The sequence below is a fragment of the Lissotriton helveticus genome, chromosome 1_1 (assembly GCF_964261635.1).
Source record: "Lissotriton helveticus chromosome 1_1, aLisHel1.1, whole genome shotgun sequence".
In the NCBI taxonomy this organism is placed as follows: Eukaryota; Metazoa; Chordata; class Amphibia; order Caudata; family Salamandridae; genus Lissotriton; species Lissotriton helveticus.
The window spans coordinates 254119089-254135282 of record NC_136057.1 but is presented as its reverse complement, the minus strand read 5'-3'; the positions used below and the strand labels follow the sequence as shown (position 1 = coordinate 254135282).

Below are 16194 nucleotides of genomic sequence, written 5' to 3'. Positions count from 1 at the left end.
CCAGGACACACCCTTGTTTTAGGCCATTTCGTATATTAATCCTCTTTCAAAGGGATTCATCGAGATCTAATTCCGCCTGTGCTCAATTATCTCTGTGTAGTTCTTGTAAACTTAGGAGTAGACCATGAGGGATTCCATTGCTTCCTAGTGCCTCCCATGGCAAGGCCCGATCAACTGAATCAAATGTGCGGCTAAAGTCCACGAAACAACAGTATAATCCTCCACATTGCTCTGTTAATTTCTTGACTAAAGCCCATAGACTAAAACAATGGTCGGTTGTCGAGTGCCCTCCCCTAATAGCCTCCATGCTCTTATGGAATTATTGAGTTTAATTCTGCCCAGTACCTCAACATCCCAAAAAAGATTATTTTTTTAGAGCGGCAGACCCTGATGCAGAGGTCTGGCCCGGGACCAGGGTTTAATTCCCGCCTCGGCGGGTCTTAGGCTCAATTTCCTCTGACCTGATAATTTTCGCCTAGGTGCCTATTCTAATCATGGGTCACACTCTGCAACTCTGGGCAATAGCTTACTTAATCTCCACAATGGCCCCAACAGCGCTGGGATGACTGGCTTCACCTTGGGGGTGCCCAGGACTGGGCATTTCACAGGGAAAAGCCAGGAAGGGTTCCACAGCGGTATGCGTACAGTGCCAAGACGCCTCAGGGTATGAGTGCGCTATACAAGTACGAATTCATTTCATTTCATTTCATTATTACTGCCAGTAGGATCTGGACCCGCTTCCCTTATAAGTTTTAGCATCTCAATAGTTTTTCTAATCATTGGTGCTGAAAACCTCCCCATTATCACCTTGTTAACATGCCATTTTATAGGACCCTGAATAATTACAACATCTTTGTTATGGACATCTTCTGGGAATTCTACCTAAGCATCCTCTCTGACTGAAGTTGTCAGTTTCCCCTGGGCTTTTCCTATCCCGCTATGGAGCAGCTTCCAGAATTCCCTTATGTCATTTAACTCTATTGTCTCAGGCATTACTTTCCAACTTTCTGCTTTAAATGTCCTCTTCTTACTTGCTACCAGATTTTTGAACTCTTTTCTCAGATTATGAAGTTGTAATATGCCCTCTTTATTTCTAAAGAATCTTGCATGTCTTTCAAGTTTCCTCATTCTTTGTTTTAAAAGTCTACATTGTATATCAAACCAGCTGTTTCTAATATACTTCTCGATCTTGTTTTTATCTTGATTGTTATAAAAAAAAAAACTTTAATTTGACTTTAAGGCAAGCAACAACCTCTTTAATTATGTGCTGATACCACATAATAAACTCAGAGGGTATCTCTTCAACAATAAATTCCCTATTGTTGTATTGGAGTGCCTCCAATACATTTAGATAATTCTCTGAGATTCTTGTCCTCAGCCGTTTTGGATATTGAACCGTTATAGGAAGCATCTTTATCTTTCCGGGATTCTGATGTTCAGGGTAAGGATGGATAGTGGTTGCTCCCCTCTGTTTGTAGTACCTCAAATTTTCTAATTAGATTTAAAGCCCATGCCTGCACGTACACGTAATCTATTGGGCAATTCTGGTTGCCATTCAAGAAGGTTTTCCTTGCTGAGATGTCTGCAGCCACACAGCCGTAAGATACACAAACCTAATGTAAGAAAATGTAGCAAGGCTTCATCCCTTCCTGTAGCTTCATTTACTGGGAAGCAAGCACATTGTATATTAAAGGCAGATAATAAATCCTCAAACCTTTGATCAGCCATCTTGCGGAGTAATTTCTGGTTGAAGTACTCCGTTGAGACTAGCAGAGATTGTGGTTACATTGCACCTATATTTACCACATCTTCTTTAAACAACTCTTTATTTTCATTGTAGCTAAAAAGACTTCTTCAATGTAAATAAATATTGAAAATGATGATACATTATGGGCCAGGCCTGCCATTTAACTTTTTTGCACCTATGGCATGTGCCCATTTACAATGTGTCTTAATGTCTCATAACTTAGAGGTAATTTTGGTGGATATAAATGTTAGCATCCCCCCTTGGGGATGTACTGTTGTGTTATTTGGCCGGTGGGCGCCTGCTCCAGAGGAGGGTGGCCAGCGACGCAAAATGGCAGACGGAGTGGACCATATAGATATTTATGCAGACGTGGGCGAGGAATTTGATCAGGAAGCAGAGTATGCTGGACACAATCAACTAGATTTGTATGAAGATGTTATCTCCCCTGCTAACAATGGCGATGCTCCAGAGGATCGGGAATACATGGATTCCCTGCCACAGTCTGGGGATGATGCAGGTAAAGGGTCTTCGCCAAACGTTGTGTACACCTATACAGGAAAGCGAATTGCACTGTACATTGGGAACCTTACCTGGTGGAGGACAGATGAAGACTTGACGGATTCTGTTCACTGTCTGGGAATTAACGATATTTTGGAGATAACATTTTTTGAAAACCGTGCCAACGGACAATCTAAAGGGTTTGCTCTCATCTCTGTTGGGTCTGAGTTATCATCTAAAAAATTAATGGATTTATTTCCCAAAAAGAAATTGCATGGGCAGAATCCTGTTGTGACGCCCTGCAATAAACAGTTTCTAAGTCAGTTTGAAATGCAGTCTCGGAAATCCACACAGGCTGGGCAAATGTCCGGTGAAGGTAAAGCAGACCTCCAGGAATTAACTCCTGTTCACCATTTCCACCAGCTGGCAGAGGTCGAGGCCGCTTTCCACCTGGCCCTGGTGGCAACATATTTCCTGGTCCTGGTGGGCCAGGAGGCCCTCCACCACCTTTTTCAGATGGACTTCCCTGGCCACGGCCACAGTTTCAGCAAAACCATGTGCCAGCTGGATCTGGAAGAGAACGGGTCTCGTATCCTCAATCAGGGCACCACGTCCTCCCTAGGGAACGCAGACTGCCTGAAGGACCTCCACCTCGCAGGGTCAGAAGTTCCAGGGGCAGAGATGATCGCCAAAACAGAGGAATGACTCCTCCACGTCCACCTTTGTGTCCTCCAGGCCCTCCTCCACCTGGCCAACCCATTCCCCCTCCTATGCCTGGGCATCCAGATCGTGGTGACCGACCACCTCCTCCAGTGATGTTTCCAGGACAGCCTTTTGGCCAGCTTCCACCTTTTCCCCTTCCTCCTGGTCCTCCTCCACCTGTTTATGGACCCCCGCCTGGGCCCCCTTCTCCACAGCAAGGTCCTCCTCCACCTTCAGGGCCCTACCCCCCACGACCACCAGATCCACCAATGACACTTGCTCCTCCTCCACATCTCCCTGGACCTTCCCTTGGTGGCCAACCTCCTGTACCTCACGTGAATCCAAATGTCTTTCCACCAATGGGCAACAGTGGCATTCCTACATCTGACAGCCGTGGGCCACCACCATCTGATCCATATGGACGACCACCACCATACGACAGAGGAGACTACGGACCCCCTGGAAGAGAAATAGATGCCATCCGAAATCCTTTGAGTGAAGCAGAGTTTGAAGAAATTATGAATAGAAATCGCGCCATCTCAAGCAGTGCTATTTCCAGAGCTGTATCGGATGCCAGTGCGGGAGACTATGGAAAGTGCTATTGAGACTCTGGTAACAGCTATTTCACTAATAAAGCAGTCCAAAGTATCTGCTGATGATCGTTGTAAAGTACTTATTAGCTCCCTACAGGACTGCCTTCATGGAATCGAATCCAAATCTTACGGTTCAGGATCAAGGAGGCGTGAACGATCAAGAGAAAGGGACCACAGCAGATCAAGAGAGAAGAGCAGACGTCATAAATCCAGAAGTCGAGATCGTCATGAAGACTATTACCGTGAGAGAAGCCGAGAATGTGAGCAGCACCGGGATTGAGAAAGAGATAGGGACAGAGAGCGGGACCGAGAAAGAGAATATCGGCACCGTTAACATAGTTGAAGGAAGAGGAGGAACACATCGCAGGAGACATTTCATGGAGAAACACACTTGGCAAGAAGTTTGCTTCATGTGATTGAACTGAACTTCTAAGAATTCATGGATAACATGTACAGAAATAGATGTGAATAAAGCAAATCTGCAAATATGGTAACCAGTAGCTCTACTTTACTGTTTTATTTGAAAGAAACTTGTGATTTTCAAGTTATAGCTTTTGCAACGTTATTACTGGTTAAACTACATTTGAAATAATCTCCAAGCAATTGGAAGTCAAGTAACTCCTTATTTTTATAGTAGTTTGTTGTTAAAACGTTCATGTTCTGATAATGTCTGTAAATGGTTTTACTTTGATTACAATAGATGTAGTGTTGTAATAAACTGTTTAATGCGGTGTTATTTGACACCTCCTGGTAAGAACACATCAATTTGCGGGGGTCCATGCATAACCATGTCTCCTGGAAGCACAAGTTTCAATACGGGTCTGTTATTTTCCTAAACATTTGCTGGTTCCATATATTACCAAACCCATGTGTGTTCCAGAAGAACAAGGTGATGCTGTGCATAGGTTCCCATCCCTAGTCTACATTACTTAGATTCTCCCATCCTCCAGCAACATCCTCGTCCCAAGCTAGGCAATCACACCTATGTTGATCAAGGGGGGTTTGCCTATTTCTGCCCCCTTTGGGGCAGAGTGATATGTAGTCTACCTTTTCTAATTTCCATGATGTGCCTTGGCCTAAGATGGTCTTTGTGTTTATCCAGAATAAATTGATTTAGCCCAGTCTTATGGAATCAAACTGATCTAACTCCATCTCTTTGAGGACTTTCCATGTCTGTGATACATCTATCCTCTGAGTTACATACGTTGGGTTCTCTTTCCATCTCACTTGATTACGCCTTTTTGGGTTGCTCTAATTTGGGACCCTTATTTTGACCCCCCTAATGCCCTTCTTGCATCCTATGGCCTTCCTTGGCCCCTCTAACTAAAACAATAATCTGACCCGGGGGGAGGGACACTTTTTCGATTGTAGGCTAAAATTCCTGTGCTGGCTAGTGTACCTTTGTTCTGGATGCCACCTGGGTTGCCTCCTTTCTTTGCATCACTATTTCTATTTGTGACCAGGGATTTACATTTAATAGAGAGGATCTTATTTTTCCTGACCCTAGATCTCGGGCCCCAACTCCCATATTTTATTTGCTGCCTCTGTCTTAGGTGCGCTATGGCACTGTGTTAACTGCCCCATTTCTGTATTACTATTGGACACTTAGATTATATATACCGAGGAAAATGCCTTAGGGGTTGGGGTTGGGGGTGGTGGCCGAGATTTTTGATATCCTGCATTAGCGTCTCAAAACCCCAAATTATGCTCTGACCATGTAGTACATCCCCATATTCCGCAGGTTTTACGAGCTTGGGCAGACTATTAATCTGTTTCAGTTGTGAACCAATCGTCTGCAAATAAAGTTGATGCGACTTCAAGGTTTTGGTATTCAGAACTACGGTCTCAAAATTGCGCTGCAAATTTTTTGCACTAAAACCATAACATCCATCACAGATGAAGCAGAGCTTGATCATATATCTAAATCGTAGGCTAAATATGGCTGGAGATCATGATGTGGCATACTTGTGGGCTTAACGAGGACCCCCCTGGTTAGATCCCAAAGCCGGAAACCGTGACATGAAGTGCTTTTAATAGTGTTCCTGTGTGGGCTGCATCTTCTGTATCTCTTGAGTTCATCGTGATGTCCCGTGATTGCGTACTCAGGAGCTTTCCCCCCCAGACCTCCCCAGTAGAAGGCATGGTGAGGACGATAGCCTGAATTCAAGGTGATCCACTCCCGGCACAACTACTCTTGAAGCTCTGCCATATCCCTATCCAGGAGGGGAAGGGGAGAAACTCAGGGAGTTGGGGATGCAACGGAGAAAAGATCCTTTCCCTTTCTTGATAAACTTCCCCTGAAGTGCTTCCCCACAAATTCTTTGATAGAGTTCACCAAGGGCGATGCATTTGAGGCCAGTGTTCCATCGAAATCTAGCACCCTAACAGGCCCACATCCGCTGACTTCTAAGATTGACTGATCTAGGCTGCTCCTTCTAAGGCACACGGGGCCCGATTCACAGAATGAACTTAAGACTCAATCCTCAACTTACTACTATTTTGGTATTCACAGAATGCACTTACTACTTTTGGCATTCACAGAATGAACTTACTACTTTTGGTATTCACAGACGTTAGGATTTTGTCTTAAGTTTGTCTTAAGACAAACTTAAGACAGACTTAAGACAGACTTAAGACAGTAGTAAGTGCATTCTGTGAATACCACAATAGTAGTACGTTTAGGATTGAGTCTTAAGTTCATTCTGAGAATCGGGCCCACGGTGCATGGCAAATAATGCTGTGCTCTTGTTTTCCTCATTTCTTTGGTCTAATGGTTCTAGCCAGTTTCCATGGATACATATTGTAAGGATGACAAAGGCCAGATGACCACAGTTAAAAATGCACCCCTTTCCTCACAAGGATGGAGAAAGAAATGTCAGATATTAAATATATAGAACAGAAGCAGAAAAATGTTCATTCACAGTTGCTCACAACCCCACCAAAATCTGGGGGGTGCTGGTAAAGTCCTGGGGTTTCCACCAGCGCTGCCGCCTCCACCACAGAAATGCCAATTTAATTAAGTACACAATGGTTTAATTTTACTCAGAGTTTGAGCGCTAACACAATTCTCAATTCACCACATGGTGAAGCTCTGCAAGGTCTTGGCTCTGCTTAAGAGCAAACCAGGCTGCCACTTCAGGCTGCAGCCACATAGACCTCCGCAGTGCTTTAAATGGCAAAAAATAAGTGCAGGTACTCATTAAATTGAGCTAGGGGCGTGGCTAGTGGGCAGGGTTAGAGGCTGAGTTAGAAAGGCTACAAAAACACTTCTCTTGAGTATTCATGTTGTCATTGCATTGTCCTGGATGGTGGTCTCAAACTTTCCATAGTGCAGATTAACAACTAAAACCCTAAATGGGCCAAGCCATCAACAGCACTTTTAGCACTTTCAGGCTAATAATCAATGTGCTCTAGGACGAGAGGGACTCTGGCACTTACACTGGTTGTGCAATAGAACAAAACATGTGAGAAATGTATCAATCCAAACAAAATGTGTTAACTCATTATACAAAATTATGCTGAAACACCAAATGTTCATGTTTTCTTGTTTTGTAATATTTGCAGCTTCCTAATATCATAATATTTCTAATGTTCCTACTAGGTTGCATTTGGTGCAATCCTTATATATTCAAGGATGCACACACACAAACAAGCATTCCACACATTTCTTTTCAAATATCTTCTGATTCTGTGCCTCTCTATTTTCATTACACTAAGCTCAAGATACCTCCCGCATTCACCTCTCTCCCATTTGTAGCTAATTCTTTCCCTCTCTCTTCACTCCAATTGTACCTATCACTGTCTCTCATCACTCTTTCTATTTCTAGTCTGCCCTCTCCACACCTCTCTTCCTCTTTCCATAACTGTCTGGATCTCTTCCATATCTCTGTCTGTGCTTACCCCTTCTGCCTCTCTTTCTTTTCAAACTTTAAACTCTCTGCTCCTTCCCCCTCATTCTTCATCCTCACTCATCCCCATTGTCCCTCCTCTCCCCTCGGCAGGAGGCCCACGGCTGGAGATCTGGCAGTAGCAGACAGTGAACACTGCAGGGTCTTGAGTATGTACAGAGTCCTGCAGGGTAGAGGTCAGGGGAAGAACAATACTGGCCTCCAATGGGAAGGTCGGTTGACCTCCCCCACCCTCACCTGAGCTCCAGTGAGGCTGCTTAAGCCATCTTCACCACCTCATCCCCGCCCATCATAGACTCAATGTCCCAGTGGGCGGGGTGGAATCGCAGGGACAAGTGAGTCACGAGAAAGACATTCAGACTCCAGCGGGAGGCCAAGGGGGGAAAATGGCCCTTGGTGCCTGCGTGCCTCCACGGACCCAGCATCGACACCTGGCAGGGGGGTGACGAGGACAATGAGAAGTTCCATCTGGGTAGGAAGGGAGCAGAGGCCCTCTTGCCCCATGCACAGGCCTCCAATAGGTCGTTCAGGCCCAATCGGGCTGCTTGCCACAGCCAAAAAATACATACGTCAATGCAAAATACTATAAAAAACAAATGGCACGCAGCTGGCCCTCAGGCACCAGTCCAGTGCCCACCCTATCAATCTGATCCTGAGTACTGGTACTCTCCTTGACAGTGGAAGAGTGCAGGTACTCGGCTCGGTAAATTTAAGAAGTGCCGGTACTCAGTAACGATGAGTACCGGCCCATTTAAAGCACTGGACCTCTGCAAATGCCACCTACCAACCAGGGGCTTCCTAGAGGCCACGAAACACACCACCACACTACGTGCCATACCTCAGCTCCCCAAGACAGGCCGATGAGGTTATGGCCGATTCCCATGGAAACTCACCCGGATGTGGCCGCCGCTGATTTCCTTACAATGCCTGGCTATAGCTGCGTCCTCCTACTTTCAGTGATGTCTCTGATTTTCGCTATCCTCTTTGAATACCCCTAAACCCCCTGCCTTAAGAGAGGCTTGGCGGGTAAAAACTCTGGTAGCCTTGTCCTATTTTCAGTGACTCTTGCACCTCTGAAACTGCATTATCAGCACTTTTCCATGTTTCCAATTCCTGCTTCCTGCGGTGTTCTCAGTGGCGTAACACAGGCCCCCGCAGAGCATGGGGGGGGGGGAGGGGCATCAGCACAGTACCCTGGCCAGATAGCTCCTAATTGCGTTCAGAAGTTTCGTTACGCTACTGGGTGTTCTGTGGCAGGCACGAGCACGGCCTTCCACCTCCTCTCGTTGCACCCCCTATGTGCAGCAAGGTTTCACACAAGTCATTTCGGAGTCATTCAGCTACTCATTTGCTACTTTTCACAGCTTTCAACAACATTGTCCCCTAAATACTCTCACTAGAAGTGTCAAATGTCAGTAACCCAGCTAAAGGTACTTTGATGTGCAGCTTGTAACACAGCAAGCATCGGCAATGCCAATAGATCTGGCTTCAAAGCAATATTGTATGGCAATGTGAAGCAATACAAGTAATTAAAATGGAAATTAATAAGTATTTCTGTGGGAGCAAAGAACTGTAGAGTAATATTGGTGTAGCTTAAAAGGTCACTGTCAAGCCAGGCCTAAAAATCCAGGCAGGTTAATGACTGCCCTCTTCCCATCTCTGCTACCAGAGTGAGAGAGAAAGTATGTAGTCGGCGGCTGGTGACATTTGAAAGTGGTGGGGCGTAAACTAATTTGCATATTGCACCGCAGCGATCGAGCGCAGCGAGCGAGCCCGAACCACCATGCATCCATCCATACATCATTCATGCATCCACCCATCTATCCACCCACCCACCCTGCATCCATACATCATTCATTCATGCATCCATACATCATTCATTCATGCATCCACCCATCCATCCATCATGCATCCACCCATCATGCATGCATGCATCCATACATCATTCATACATCCACCCATACATCCACCCACCCATCCTGCATCCATACATCATTCATTCATGCACCGACCCATCCATCCATCCACCCATCCATCATGCATCCACCCATCATGCATGCATCCATCCATACATCATTCATGCATCCACCCATCCATCCACCCACCCACCCTGCATCCATACATCATTCATTCATGCATCCACCCATCCATCCATCATGCATCCACCCACCATGCATGCATCCATCCATACATCATTCATGCATCCATCCATCATGCATCCACCCATCATGCATGCATCCATGCATCCATCCATACATCATTCATGCATCCACCCATCCATCCACCCACCCACCCTGCATCCACACATCATTCATTCATGCATCCACCCATCCATCCATCATGCATCCACCCATCATGCATGCATCCATCCATACATCATTCATGCATCCATCCACATAAAATGTGCCGTTCAACCCTTTTATCACTTCACTATTAATATAAAAAATCCTGACCAATCAACTCCCACTAGGCTAACACAGAAAATGTAAACTTACCTGACCCCAGGGTCGTGCCTTCCCCGCCTCAGGACCTACCTCAGTTGAAGAAGGTGCCATTCAATAAAAGAAACAAAAGAAGGTGGGACCCAGGGAGAGCCAGGCGCGAGCTGGTCTTTCCCTGGGTACGTTCGCGCGAGGGAAGAACAGGTGGGGGTTGATTAGGGGTTATAAGGGGAGATTAGGCAGGCGGGCTGGAAGTGCGTAGCGGGAGGCTAGGGAAGGGAGGTTCTTTTTTGCTGGCTCCGCGTCTTGTTACCTTGCTAGTGGGGCCATGGAGGAGGCGGCGGAGGTCCGGAGGGCTGTCCAGACGCTGTGTGCAGCCGGGCGCGAGGACCTTTTGCGGCCCGGAGTGCCGGCGGAGGCGTGGGTGGGTTTGGCCCGCCCCCATCGTAAGGCTGCTGAAGGCGTGTCTCGGGCGGTGACTGCATGTTTGTCACTTGACCCGGACGACGCCGAAGACGGTGAAGCTGCCATGCCGGAGGTTTTCAATATGCCGGCCCAGGTTCCCGCTGACTCGGGGCCCCCGCCGGTTGACCCGGGCGCCCACCAGCAGGTATGTCTTTTACCTTTTGGAAGTGCTGGCTTGCGTGGGGCGCCCGGGGGAGGCGGGGGCGTTCTGTGGGCCGGCAGGCCCAGCGTTTGGTTGGGCCCCCTCCTGGAAAGTCCAGGAAGTCTTCGGTTTCGCTGATTCTTCGCATTCTGGCTTGAGCGGCCGCAATTTTCAGGTTGGTCCTCCAGCTGAGCGGCTGTTGCCTGGTTCTGTGATGTATTCCTATAGGTTCTGTATCGATCCCCCTATTCCTGACCCTGTTCTGGTTAACAAGTTAACTAGCAGCCATCCCATGATGCAGAAACCGTTATCTGATTACGCCAGACCACGGCACAGGAGCGCGTTATCTGATTAGGTCATAACGCTTGCCATCTAATTAGACAAGCGATATTCCTCCAGCCCCTGATAAGGCATACGGAGTTCTCAAAACAAATCAAACCTATGACAACCTGGGAAAAACCCTGCGGCCATTGTTTTGATTTCATCGAGAACTTCAGCAAAAGAATGTGCTAACGACCAAGTCATATGACATCCTTATTGACGTATCTATGTCCATCCTTACGTCAATCTCGGCACCTTACAGGTATAAATATTACCGGTATTGCCTTAAGCAAACACACGCGGTGGTGACGAGATCGGAGCAGCCAGACTTGCCGAAGCCCAGAGCAGAGCAGACCCCGCTGGCGCAGCCCCGCCTTCCTGACGCGCTGAGAACGAGACGCTGCCTTTCTCCTGCCGAGAAATCCAGCTCCGGCGCTTCCGGGTAGCCCTCGCAGGCAGCCTGGAATATCGAGACCAGAGACGAGAGATACCATCCCTCATTCAACCTAAATTCCAGGTACAGAACTGAATAACCCCTCGCAGAGAATTCTTGAGTCAGTCACTTGGCAAAACAAACTTAATTTAAACTGCTAACTTTCTATTCCCGCCCACGTATTAGGCTTAGGTCAGGTACACCGGGGTAGGCGTAGTTAGAAACACCAGTTGAGTACGATTAGTCAAATGTATATGTATATATATATTTTATCCATTTTAAACCTGCATATGGCTTAGAAACCATATAAATGTTTTTACAGTATTATTTTATACTTCTGCTTTTATTGTATGCACTTTACTTAACCATAAGTATTGCGATAATATCGATCCATTTCTCTTGTATGAGAAAAGAGACTGATCAATAAATACCATCTTTTATTGAACACGCCCGTCTCTTCCTTTTCTCTACAATCTGGTGAGACTAAGAATGCACGTACTGACTGAGTAAAATAAGTTGTCTTTTGTTTTCACACGACTCTAGAGATACACTCTTGATTAGGGGAGAGCAAAGTTGTCATGTTCTATGGTTGTCAGAAACTAAATCCCTTCTTGTCTATCCAGGGAGGTTCAACTCCTCCTTGCCTATTCGAGAAAGTTTCTAGTGAACTCTGAGCTAGCTGGCAAACCCAAAACTTTAAGTCTAATATCGACAGTAGAAGACCTAGGGCCCGATTCACAGAACTAACTTGAGACAAAATCCTAAACTTACTACTTTTGGTATTGACAGAAGTTAGGATTTTGTCTTAAGTTTGTCTTAAGACAGACTTAAGACAGACTTAAGACAAAATCCTAACTTAAGTCTGTCTTAAGTCTGACTTAAGACAAACTTAAGACAAAATCCTAACTTCTGTGAATACCAAAAGTAGTAAGTTTAGGATTTTGTCTTAAGTTAGTTCTGTGAATCGGGCCCTGAGTTAACGTCTGGTCTAGGCCTATACTATTGAAGGTATTATTCCAATGCGCAGAGCCTATTGGGATAATAGGAACTACACTACAGTTCTACGGACTTGGGAACTGTCCCTACGGCTGTTTCCCGTGGTGGGGTCACGGGAGAGTTATCTGGAGCGGATCTCTCCTCTGCAGCTATGCGCGCGCGGAGTTTTCATGACATTGATTGGCAGTTTTATGATGGGGGTATTGGGGATGGGGCTCTGCCCAGTGGCAGTGCGCAAGTTTCTTTTTCTGGTGATGCTTTACGTTTGGATATTCATGGAGATGATTTGGAAGACGGGGAATTGAGGGATACAGATGTTGGGCTTTTGGCAGCACGGGCCCAGAGGGGTGGGCTGGAGCAACCCCCTGTTTCTCGTATCTTGCAGGCGTCTTGTGCGGACCATGCAGCGGTACGTGAGGCGGCAAGAAGTAGACCACCTCCAGGGGCTCCTGTGGATCTTCAGCAGAAGTCGGCACAGTTGCCTAGAGGTAAGGACGGATGGTGGGCTGTGTGGAACCAAAGGGAGAGTCTCCCGGCTAAGCGTACCAGATCAATCGGTACAGGTGATGGGGTTATTGGTGAGCGAGTCGCTCTGGCACCGAGGCTTGAGCGGCCGGTGAGTTTGAATGTTTCTACTGTGCACAATGCGGGGGAAGTTTCTTCTGTGGGGGCTGGGGTGGCTGCTGCACAGCCTGCTACAGAGGATAGTATCCTGCCTAAAAAATTGCCATATTCTGGGGTGGGGATGCCTTTGGGGTCCCATTTGTCTGAGAAAACTAAAACCCGCATCTGGAATGATGAATTTGTGGATGTGTTTCGGCTTCTCCATCGCGATGTCCAAGCTAAGGAAGGGTCGAAAGAAGAAGAATTAGAATTGGCTCGGAGGCCTCGAGTCCCGAAGTCTATTGAGAACTGGACTTCGGCCTTTTTAATTTATGCCAGCGTTTATTGCCAGCGTCATCCGAGTAAGGCGGTCGACATGTTTAAATATGCGGATGTCATTCGTAAAGCGCATAGTTATTTTGGAGGCTTTGCCTGGTTGTCATACGACGAGGAGTTCCGGGCACGGATGAGTGTTTTTCCAGAGCATTCATGGGGTGAGGTTGATGCGGAATTGTGGCTCCAGTGGATGGCATCTGCTCACCCGCCCGCTACGACCCACACGGCTAGCGGGCAACCGGTACATTATCGGCCCTTTCCATTTTGCCCCGCTCTTGCTGGGGCGGGGGTTTGGGGCAGAGGGCAGTTCTCCTCCTCTGGCGCGTGCTGGCATTTTAACAGGGGTTCGTGTAACCAACCAGCATGCAGATATAAGCATGAGTGTTCGCAGTGTGGGGGGCGGCATGCTCTCACCCAGTGTTTTCCGGGACAGCGTTTTGGAGACATGGGGAGGGGTTCAGGGGGCAGGGGACAGCCTTCTCACTTTGTCTCAAAGGGCTCCTACTCCTATTAAACTGGATGTCCTTGATTTGTGGTTGGTGGACTATCCTGATTTTGAGGCTGCCAAGATTTTGTCCTGGGGTTTCAGAGTGGGTTTCAGGATTGGGTATCAGGGCCCCCGTTTGGGCAGGTGGTCTGACAATCTCAAGTCTGCCAAGGAGTCCCCACAGGTTGTGCAGAAGAAGTTGGATGCTGAGCTTGCGGCGGGCAGGATTGCTGGTCCTTTTCTTAGCTGTCCTCTCCCTGATTTGATAGTCTCTCCGCTGGGTGTGGTACCTAAAAAGGCGGCTGGGGAGTTTCGCCTCATTCATCATCTTTCTTGGCCTGAGGGTGCTTCCATCAACGATTTCATTGACCCGGCTGATTCTACTGTGACATATGCTTCCGTGGACGATGCCTTGCGGCTCGTTCGCGTGGCGGGTGTTGGTGCCCTGCTGGCGAAGAGCGACATTCAGTCAGCTTTCCGGCTTCTGCCCATTCATCCTTGGGATTTTGGTCTCTTGGGTATGCACTTTGGTGGTTATTTCTATGTGGATAAGGTGTTGCCCATGGGCTGCTCGGTGTCCTGTTCCCTCTTCGAAACATTCAGTTCATTTCTGCAGTGGCGCTTCACTTTCATCAGCGGCCACGCCCTGGTCTGCCATTACCTTGATGACTTTCTTTTCATTGGTGAGGGTCGGTCTGGACTGTGTCAGTTGGCTTTGGATACTTTTCAGGCTATGTCTGCGGAGCTGGGCGTTCCTTTAGCGCCGGATTAGACCGAAGGTCCGCGTACTTCTCTGATTTTTTTGGGGATTGAGATCGATACCCTGGCTATGGTGGCACGCTTGCCTGCTGACAAAGTGCGGGAGATGTCTGCTTTTATCAGGTTGGTGCTGGGCGAGCGCAAATTGGAAATGCGGAAGGTTCAGAAGCTTTTGGGGTATCTGAATTTTGCGTGTCGGGTTGTTCGGGAGGGTAGGACGTTTTGTAGACGTCTTGGCCTCTCGATGTCCGGCGCCAGCCTTCCTCACCATCGGGTGCGTATTACCACAGCTGTCCGTGCCGATTTGAGTGTCTGGTTACGTTTCCTGCAAGATTTCAACGGAGTGTCCTTGTTTTTTGCGGTCGAGGACATTGTGTGGCAGGTACAGCTTTTCACGGATGCATCGGGAGCCAATGGTTTCGGCATCTTTTGGGAAGGTCGTTGGTGCGCGGTTGGCTGGCCGGTGCATTGGCGGGAACAGGGTCGCAGCATTGCGTTTTTGGAGCTCTTCCCTTTGTTGGTCGCTCTGTACATCTGGGGGGAGGAGTTTCAGAATCGTTCTGTTTTGTTCCATGTGGACAATATGGCTGTAGTTCACCTCGTTAATAAGCAGAGGGCCCGTGATTTGCGTGTCTTGAAGCTTTTGCGCGCTTTCATGTTGCGGTGTCTACAACTGAATATTGTCTTTAAAGCTCGGCATGTTCCAGGGGCTGCTAATTGCATCGCTGATTCTTTATCTCGATTTCAGTGGCCCGAATTCCGCAAATTGGCTCCTGGGGCGGACCTAGAACCGACGGCGATCCCACAGTACGTATGGGCATTGGGGGATTGAGGGTGCACCACTTGGTGGAGAATTCAGTGGCTGCGTCCACCCGTCGGAGTTATTTGAAGGCCTGGCAGGAGTTTCTGCAGTTTGGTGACGACATGGCGGGCCCAGTACGGGCTAGGTTATCTGATGAACAATTTGTATTGCAGTTTGTTTTGCATTTGGCGGATACAGGCCTCTCCCACACAACCATCTCGGGCAAGTTGGCTGGGGTGTCTTTTAACGGGCTGCTCTGGTGGGGGAGGGATCCTGTTGGGGGGGTGTTGGTTCGGAAAGTTTTAAAAGGTTTGGGTAGGCTTCAGGCTGGTGCGCAGAAGCTGCGACAGCCGGTGACTTTTGATTTGCTTCAGCTGCTTTTATCACGTTTGAAAGGGTGCTGTTATGATGCATTTGAGTGCCAGAAATTTCGTTTGTATTTTGTGTGGTTATTCTTTGGGCCTCTGAGCTGCTGGGTTTGCGAGTAGAGTGGGTATGACTAGCAGTGAGGTAGTGGTGGAGCATGACAGGGTGCGTCTGTGGTTGCGTATGTCCAAGACTGATCAGATGGGGAGGGGTAAGTGGGTGTTTTTGGGACGGAGCGGTGTGTCTTCTTGCTGCCCTGTGGGGAAATGGGAGGTTTTTGTGTCTTCCCCTCACTTTGTTCCGGGGGCCATTTTTTGCCATGCTGATGGCAGTCCCATTATTGTTTCTCAGTTGTTGGCTGTCCTACGCAAGGTTTTATTGGCTCTGGGGCGGGATCCTTCTCAATTCGGTACCCATTCCTTCAGGATTGGGGCAGCGACAGAGGCCGCCAGGTTGGGGTGGGATTGGTCGCAAATTCGGCGTATTGGGCGTTGGCGCTCCAGATGTTGTGAGCAGTATGTGAGAAAATAGTTCGCCTGTGCTATGCCTAACATTTCTTTTTCTCCTAGGTCCTTGGCCCTCGGTCGCTGGAGCA

At 47.8% G+C, this 16194-nt stretch overlaps 1 pseudogene; it reads left to right on the top strand.

Moving 5' to 3' along the window:
- Positions 1 to 2054: 2054 nt before the first annotated feature.
- On the top strand, positions 2055 to 4032 carry LOC144769071 (cleavage and polyadenylation specificity factor subunit 6 pseudogene; annotated as a pseudogene).
- Positions 4033 to 16194: the final 12162 nt, after the last annotated feature.